We start from the raw sequence: 5882 nt of genomic DNA, 5'->3' as shown, positions 1-5882 counted from the left end.
GTAGTCATTATATATATATATATACTGTATACTGTATATATAAAAAGATTTTACAGACAAAAGGCTTATCATATGAGTCACATTTACTTACAGATATAACACAAATAATATCATATGATTCAAGAAATATGCCATGCAGCAATGAGTACTACTTTGAAAAAAATTACAATATTTGAATTATATAGACATCCTTAGATCTTATAATCAACCTAAATGTTCCACTTCTTCCAGCCAGCTTTCAGCATTTGTTTATAGGTAAAAAAATCACAACGCTTCAACAAAAATTCCTCTTAATAAGCCTCCTAATTAACTCCAACTCACATCTGGATCCTATGCATACTCATTTTACTCTAACATGTCCCAGATTTCATCCATTAGCAGCTTATTTTACATAGCTCAGTGGCAGAAGAAAACGATATTACAGCTCTACATCCTCTCCACAGCACTTCCTCGTGGCTAGCACCACATTCTAGTGCCAGTCTATTGTTGTGGTTCAGCATTCAGGAAGAAGATAGAATTTAAGGCCAAGTTAGAGTAAAGAGAGTATAAATATCAATGTAAATACCAAGTAGGCATACCAGTGGCACCGGGTCCTTGTTTTCTTCAGCTGCTGCCTTCTATATTATCCCAGGGTTATTTATATGGAAAAAACGGTTTGTGCACCTATCAATCTAGCACTTCAATTAAATGTAACACATAAAAAAAATATGACCGAATATGTGCGGTCCTTGTCATATGTCAGGGATATGTTTCAAAATATCACATCTTTTTCATACAACTAGTGCAAAATGACTAACCGGCTTTCTAAATATCGATGAAACTTGAAGTGGCAATATTTCTGATTATGGCTATGTATGTGGGTGCTCTCACCCATGTGAGAGTGAATGGAGATCTGAGTGATGAGTTTTTCCTGAATGTTGGCTTGCATCAGGGGTCAGTCTTGAGCCCCTTATTGTTTGTCATGGTGCATGAAGCTCTCTCATATGACTTCAAAAATGGACTCCAATGGGAGATGCTGTATGCTGATGACTTGGTGTTGACTGCAATGAATGAAAGGGAGGTGGAGGAAAGATTTAGGATATAGAGACAGAATTGGGCACATGGGTTTGAGAGTAAACGTGGATGAAACAAATGTGATGACATCTAAGCCTGTTTGTGGTACTGTCAAAGCTGAGGGAGAGTGGCCATGTGTGGTCTGCCACAAGAGTGTGGGAAGTAATTCCATTCTGTACAGTATTAGTGATATGAAGGTGCATAAGAGATGTAGTGGTAATAGAGGTAGACTGCGAAATAATGTTGATTTCGTGTGTGCGGTGTGTCAAGGAGAGCATTTAGAGACTGTCGAGTGTGAAAGAACTGATCTTGCTAGTGAGTCTTTTGAGTGTGCAAAAGAGGTTTGTTATTTGGGGGACATGTCATGTGCTGGAGGTGAAGCGGAAGCTAGCTCTGTGACTTGGGTACGGAGTGGTTGGAGGAAGTTCAGGGAACTGTTGCTTCTCCTGATATTGAGAAACTTCGGCAATAAAGGAAATGGATCTTCAAAGGCTCAAACATACAGAACGACAAAGATTAGATGGATATGTAACATGTCCTTGAATGCGAGGCACAGGGGGACTAGGTTTACGACTGAAGAGGTGAGAAGAAGGATTGGCCTGGAGTGTACTGGTGTTGTGATGAGGAGGGGTAGATTGAGATGGTCTGGATGTGTGGGATGGATGGAGATGACAACTGGGTGCAGAAAGTGAGAACTGTGAATGTCAGAGGTTGCAGTGAGAGATGCAGATAAAAAAAGACCTGGGATGAGGTCATGGAGTGTGACCTTAAGGATAAAGGACTAAAAATGGAGGCTGCAGGAGATCGAGCAGAATGGACAGCTGCTATTAGGTGACCAAGGCTGATGCATGCAAGCATGTTGGAGCCTTTATAAATGACATGACAAGTGACATTTAAAACCTGTCTTTCAGTAAACCAGGGGTCAGGGAACAGGAGAAAATTTCCCCAAATGCAGTGAATCTAAAAATTCTGGGGTAATGTGTGCAGTATGTGAGGTAATGCATGCGGTATATTACTGATTTCTCACATAAATGATGTACGTTTTAGTGAATGAGATGTAAAACCATGTATCATGTATCATGATATTTGTTGCTTAGCCGTCGTACTATTGACATGTATGCAGGTGTGGCTTTTGGGGGAAGGGAGGAATTTTTTTTTGGTCAGAGGGTAATTTCATTTCACTCATATAAAGTTTTGAGTACAGTAATACCCCAAAAAGTTCCCCAACCCTTGCAGTAAAACCTTATTTTAGACTACCTATTCTGACATTCTTTTCAGGTCACAATAAATCATGAAATACTTCCCATTCCTGTTCAACTGGTGCCTATTAAACTAACTGCCAGTTTCCCCCCCCAAAAAAAACTGCAGTAAAAATTGTATGAAAAAAGTTATGATATATTGGCACAGAACCCTGAAAAAGAACTATACTCATTTTACTCTTACTTGGTCCAGATTTTTGTTCCTTTGTGGCTTACTTCACACAGCTCATTGGCAGCAAAATAACAATGCTGTAGCTCAACATTCCTTCCTGAGCACTTCTTTGTGACTGACATCATGCTCTAATGTTAATCTGTTGTAACAAAATTCAAAATGGAGCATGGCAATTCTGGGTCAAGTTAGAGTAAAAGGGGTATTGGACCTACTTGACAGCATTAGCAACACATCAGCGGCTATATGTTCCTGCTGCGGTTTGGTCTTCTGAGATCAGCGATGAACGAGCATTACACAGGTTCAGTTAAGGATCTCCCCCTCCCCTCCCCTGGGTTCAGTTCTCTCAGCTGGGTTAAAGAGCTTCAAGAACTGACTCCCATGGCCCCCCCCTCACCTCACCCCACCCCCACAACTCCACCAAGAGCACCACCTTACACAGAAGTTCCTCATCTGTCTTCAGAGAGCATCATCTGCTGAGACACACCAGCAGCACCTACATTACCATCTTCACACTCACATGGCTGAATACAACTTAACCACTACAGTATGATAACATCCTACTTCAATCTTGCTACAGCTAAACCTCATCCCATCCTTCAGTGGGGAAAAAAGATAGGAAAAATGATGATGATATTACGCTTCAAGCACAAAATTACATTTAAATCAGGAGAGCTTCTATAAAAAAAAGGATAGCACTTACATCATCTAACCCCATATGACTGAAGTTTCTCATAAAAACAGTCTGGATATACTGCAGCAAGATTTACATACGGAAAAAGCATCATAATAATTTTGGTGGTGTACAGGTTAAGATTGTCATATTCAGCACAAAACCACGATAATACTGATAACCAAAGGCTGTACTTATTCTCCCCAAACTCACCACAGCGTATTACAGACAAAGATTAAACAATACATGAATTACCAACAAACAATATGTATATAAAACCTGGAGGACACATCACAACGGTAAGACATAAAGGAATACATCGTTAGTAAAGACAAAAAAATTAGATCTACTGGTCATGGCTAGTCAGGAAACATGTATGTATACTAATCACAAAAGCCTAAATGCAGTAAGTCCTCATAATACAAAGAGCCCCATCAAATGACTCCTAATGCACTAAAACTGAAGAAAGCAAAGGATAGAATCAGGATCTTTGGACCCACGGCACTTTTGAAATTCCTCCTATTATTTCTATGAGAATGCTCTGTACAGGAGCTTCAAAGGCACCATGGGCAAAAGAGTTTGTTATCTAACCTCCATTTTCTCTGTTTATTGAGTTAAGCATGTTTGGAGACTATTCCATGGAGTTCATTCTATGTCAGGGACATGTTACAAAATATCACTAACATTTTCACAAAACTGGTACTGTAAAATGGGAAAACTGGTACATCAGCTTTACACAGGTAGCAACAGAACTTCAATATGCATCTTTTTTTTATAATATACTGTACCATGGATTTTATTTCAACACAGGATAAACAAAAGAAATATGCACTGAGGACTTACTGTAAACTGCATCAACACTTGTAACTTGGTTTCTACATAACTAATGGTGCAGTGGCTTATTGCAACCAACAGGTACTGATATTTGTTAATTACTGTTTCACTACAAAAAGGTTACTAAATAAAAAGATACTAAGGATTAACAAAGAGACAGTACACCCTTGTTACAGGACTGCTCAGTATACCATCATTCAATTATACACTCCATAAGAATTTAGGACCGTTTTTCAGTTTACAACTTATTTTTTGCTAATTCAATTACTGTGCTCCTGATTTTCTGCTATTCAATTCATGATCAATTCTCAAAACTCATCCTACAATTTTCAAAACACATTCTAGCTGAATTTAGAACTGTTTTTAATTTCACAACTTATTTTTTGCTTATACAATTACTGTGATGCCCGATTCATGCTATCTGACTCATGATCAATTTCAGAAACTCATTCTAACTGTAAATTGAGGATGTGTTGTACAACATGTAAAAAAAAATAAAAATAAATAAGATTACTGGGCAGAAGCATGCCACATACGAACATTAAGTATTGAGTAGGGAGGAAAATAGAAAAAGATCATTATAGTAACATCAAAATACCAGCATACCCTCACAAAAAAATATCAAAATATTAATCCATGGTAGTCCCAAAAATGAGAGAAAAAAAAAAACTGAAATAATTAAGAAAATGGAGTGAAATGCTGAGAAGACTGGAATATCAACGGTAAATGATGTAACACTTTGGCCCGTATTCTCATCAGGCAAGGAGGCTCCCTAACACCTCTTTCTTAGTGATTTATTTCCCTAACTACTCATTAATATCCCCTGGTTTGCTTCTTATGTCTTTTAAATACCAACATGGATACCATGAATAACACACACAAGAATACAGTACCAAAGCAGAATTAGAAATAAATTGGTAAGGGAGAGGTATTACGGAGCTTCCCAACTGTACTAGAATACCACCCTATGACACACTATAAAAACCTGAGAGATGTGCTGTGGTGAATATTTGGAGATGAACTACAATACCCTCGTCTTGGGACCCTATCACTTACAATAAATAATGTACGCTTGGCTATCATCCTTTTTTAACAATACCTGTGATACTACTAAGCTCAATCAACTTTTTTACAATACCTGTGACACTATAGTAAGCTGAATCAACCTTTTTACAACATCTGTGACACTAGTATGATGAATCAACTTTTCTACAATAACTGTAACACTGTATTAAGCTGTATATCCAACTAGCCAGTGATGATCCAAACACAAACAGCCGTGTTATTTACGATGACAACTTGCAGTGGTGGTGTTCAGTGCGATGCTCTCCTCCATCAGGTAATATCCTTTAGTTTTGTTCATGATGCTGTCTGATGATTTTATTCAACATAGGAAAGTCATCTCATATTTTATCTATCTACCTATCTATTGCCTCAATCCTGTCATGGGTGACCATAAACAAATTGCCTCCATGTTGCCCTGTCCTCTGACATTTGACTACTTTCCCTCCAACTCTTACCCCCTTCCTTCACATATCTCTCCACTTCATCTCTCCTCCAATCTCCCCCTCCTCCTCACTCACATTCTTCTAGTCAGTCTCTCATTCTCCATCCTCTCCATGTAGCCACACTATCTCATAATCTAAGGGCTTTACAAAGGCTGTCTCTAACTCCTCCAGTTTGGAGTCTTTCCTATGCTAAATAAGACATCATAGACAGCAAGATTTAAATAGAGACATCCTCAGTCTTAATGGATTAAGGTGGTGGCTGCATCCTGGTGGTAATGTGGTGGGGTGTGGTAGCTACGTTGGACTAGCTAAATGTGGCGGTGGGTGTGGCGGGGGCTAGGGTGCGGCGGGGTGGCTGATCACTACACCGCAGCAGGGGCCAACCG

Source organism: Coenobita brevimanus, chromosome 35, assembly GCF_032717465.1.
Source record: "Coenobita brevimanus isolate Jiangsu-jjx chromosome 35, ASM3271746v2, whole genome shotgun sequence".
NCBI classification, from domain to species: Eukaryota; Metazoa; Arthropoda; class Malacostraca; order Decapoda; family Coenobitidae; genus Coenobita; species Coenobita brevimanus.
Note: the sequence above shows the minus strand (reverse complement) of the source record.